Raw genomic sequence first — 4076 nt, 5'->3', positions numbered from 1 at the left:
GTGCTTGCTCATGGTGGTACTGTTGGGTCTCTGTAAATGTTAAAAGGAGTTCGGTCTAGACCTGCTCTATTTGAAAAGTGTCCTGAGATAGCTTCTGTTATGAATTTGCACTATACAAATAAAATTGAATTGAATTGAAATATGGGTTCTATGGTTACACACAAGTCTCCTCTTTACAGGTGTAAAGCATGCAACCCAAGCAGTTTCAAGCAAAAACAATGCAGGTTTTATTGCATACAGCATATTTCTGCATACTTCATAAATTGGGTATGACCATAGAGTGTATAAAAAAATAGTGTGACGCAACATCTCCCATAGGTTTCTAAAAAGCAGTTGTGAAGCTCAGTGTGTTCGGCTCTGGCTGTCGCCATATTGGCAGTCCTGACTCCACCGGCTCCTGGCAAATCCAAAAATGGGCAAAGAAGTTGAGTATGGGTGGAGCTGAATGAAGCCTGGTTACTAAAACCAGCCGCCTGTGACCTGTCACTCAAAGCAGCCACTCCCTTAATAATGCATAACTTTAAGTCTTAATATAATTTAAACAGGTGATTTATATAAAAATTCACCCCCGTACAGTTGTCACTAACAGGGAAATTATTTATAGAGACCAAAAAAATGTTTGTACTAGGCTGTAAACATTTATTTCTGCTGTAAAGCACAGAGCTTGCCACTTGGGTATGGCTGGCTCTTGGGATCCAATGAGCCCATCTGTATTCATGTGTCATGTCCCTATAGTAGCCAATTCATTGTAATGAGAGTATTTTTGAAACTTGACCTCACTGTATAAAATTAGTTATTGTGACCTCGAGGATAATCAGAGCCTCATGAAACTGTACAAGCAACAACTAGAGACTAGGATGGATGGCTTTCCTAGCTCTGTCGGCAATAATAAAGTTTCTCAGCAATTTCCAGAACATAAAAATTTTATTCTTACATAAATCTCCAAATGACAAAAGTATTTGATAGCAAATCACAGCATAAATGTTGTTATAGTGTTCCTCAAGGTCTTGGTGAGATGTTCAACCATTTTTAATGAATTTTCATGTGATCACAAATGCTTACATTTCGCACCAAATCTCTGTAATTATTGGTATCAACCCAAAAACTGCGGCAACCATTTATGAGACATATACTTAGAGACCGCCCCTTTTTTCTCTGTGCTCCAATAACAGTTGACATTCTATGTGCTGGGGCAGCTGTGGCTCAGAGGTAGAGCAGGTGGTCCACTAACCAGAAGGTTATTGGTTTGATTGCCCAGCTACTCCCTGCCGCATGGCGAGATATCCTTGAGCAAGATACTGAACCCCAAATTGCTCCTGATGTTGTGTCATTGGTGTGTGAATGTGAACGAATGAGTTAGTTAGTTCTCTTACTGGCCAAGAAAGTTACTACCAGGCATGTAGAGACAACGATCTGGCAGAGAGTGGATAGAGAACCATATACTGCAGGACTGATGAGTGGACGGCTGGCAGGTTTGAGCAATCAGATAGGTGAGCGGGTAATCAGGGAGAGTGGGAGGAGTCCACACACACACAGAGAGACAGGGCAGGGAGGAGAAGACTCTAGCAACTACTGACCATAATAGTCAAATGGAACATTGAAAATGAGATCTCACTTTCAGTGGGTGTTCCCTAGTTAAATGAAGGTTAATTTTAAAAATAAAAAAGACTGTGTTGCTTCATTTGCTGTAAAATAGTTTTAGAGGCCACAATATGGAAATTAAATTGAATGGGTGTTAAGTTAGCCTGTATGTGAGCACATGGTTTGAATTACAGGGGAGTTAAGGGGAGCCGTGCAAGACATTCAGGGGGAGGCTCTACAAGATCATCCATTTTTGGGTCAGTGTTGCTTGTTTATTTGTTGATTGATGGAGATTAATGGACAGTCAGACATAGAGAGCACACCACTTAGTTTACTTTCTTAGCCTGCGTGTTTTTCATTGCTTTAAGTAGAACTTTCGTCCCTAATTCCATTTTCTAGAAACAGAAGAGGAACGACAGGGAAGCGAAGGGACAGAGAGACAGAGAGAAAGCTGCAAGTCGTAAACAGTTGTTTTTATGTGTCTGCCTATGATATTTTATGCCAAGTCCTCCCATGTAAAAACAAATGTATTCTTTGATTCTGAAAAAGTAGCCTTATGTTATTGTTGTTTAGCTTCTATGAAATGTTATTGACAGTATAAACTGTCCGTATAAAACGTTTTGTGGAGTAACCCTGCAATCGGCCACACTGGCACACACTTCCATGTGTATGCGTCTGACAAGATTAGTAGCAGTGCATACCAGAAAATAAAGCTCCCCTGAAAGCTGCTGTATAATTCGAACCCTGTGTGGTTCAATGAGTATGGAGAAATGTTGATCCTCTAAACAGTCAGGAACCACTGGCCTTTAGTCTCGCTATACTGTATGTACTGTGTACCAAGGACATTTTACAACAGATATCTCCATTGAAAGTTGTATCTTGTATATTACAAATTTTATTTCAAATCTTAGGTGAGTTAGTCACAAAGCCAATATGCCTCTTCACCTCTAATCCAGTTTGTGGCCCATTTTCCATTAACCCTCTACCTTTGAATACATTTTACATTTAAACCCTCCAGATTATATCAGAAATGAATTGTGACTATGTTAATCACGGGTGCCATGTGGGATCCCATAATCCCAGCCATTTGGGCTAGCGAGCTTAAGTATTTATTATTTAATGCACACTGTGCTTCCTCATCCCTCCACACACAGGCTAAATGACTCACTGGTCACCGAAGTGCATCTCTGTCTGAAATTACAACAGAGACTAAGGAGCTGCTTTTTTTCATTCCATCACGCTTTTCTTTCAAATCACAAGCTGAGAGACCTTCTTACAAACAAATATTTACTATTCAAGATTTCCACATTAAAATATGAGACCATTTCTGAAGACAAAACTCTCGTCCATCTCCAAACATGTTTTCACAGCTATTCTAAAGACAAACAGATCATTTGCACTATTGTGTTCTTGTCTTTGAGGTTACATCCAGAGCATAGATGCTGTAATTTCTGCCGCTGAGCTCCACTAAATTTATTACAATTACAGCCCTTACAGTGAGGTACATTGTGTACTGACAGTAAAAGAGCTGTTAAGAGATGGCTCTCTCCACAACAGGATAATTACTGTGACAAGAAAACCCCTGCTATTTTTGGCACTTTTGTCCACAAATACATTTAAAGGGATATTACGGAGCCTAACATGTCAGCATGTATCCAACTCAAGCCAGCAGCAAAACACTACTTCTTGTGCTGTGAAGTTTTTTAATGAAAAGGATGACGCAAGTATTTGTTTTAGCGTTGCAACTTACTATACATGAAAACATAAATTGAAGAATTGTCAATTATTTCCATTGATATCCTGAAAAGTCAGTATTTGTGAATATCATATATATGTGAAAGAAAAATATAAAAAAAAAAAAAAAAAATATATGGAAAGAAACTTGAATATATATAGCGTTATCACATTATCTTTGACAAGGGCCAAATTGTGGTGGCTAAACTGGATCAGAGCATCGCTCTGCACTGCAACTCTTGTGGGGTGTTCCTGGTCTGCAGTGGTCAGTACCTATCAAAAGTGCTCTAAGGAATGTAAAGCGGTGGTGGGGCCAAGGCTCATTGATGTACATGAGGAGTGAAGGCTGGCCCATGTGGTCTGATCCAACAGACAAGCTACTGTAGCTCAGATTGCTGAAAAAGTTAATGCTGGTTCTGATAGAAAGGTGGCAGATCACACAGTGCATCACAGTTTGTTGGCATGGGGCTGCGTAGCCACAGACCAGTCAGGGTGCCCATGCTGACCCCTGTCCACTGCCAAAAGTGCCTAAAATGGGCATGTGAGCATCAGAACTGGATCACAGAGCAATTCAATTCAGTTTAATTAAATGTTATTTGTATAGTGCCAATTCATAACAGAAGTTATCTCAGGACACTTTTCAAATAGAGCAGATCTAGACCTCCTTATAAAATTATTTATAGAGACTCAACAGTACCACCATGAGCAAGCACTTGGGTTGTTTGTCTTGCTACTGAGATACAGTAAATGGAAGTTGAAGT

This window comes from Morone saxatilis, unplaced genomic scaffold, assembly GCF_004916995.1.
Source record: "Morone saxatilis isolate NCDOM2014 unplaced genomic scaffold, NCSU_SB_2.0 Contig10, whole genome shotgun sequence".
In the NCBI taxonomy this organism is placed as follows: domain Eukaryota; kingdom Metazoa; phylum Chordata; class Actinopteri; family Moronidae; genus Morone; species Morone saxatilis.
The sequence above is the reverse complement of the archived record's forward strand: the minus strand, read 5'-3'. Positions refer to the sequence as shown.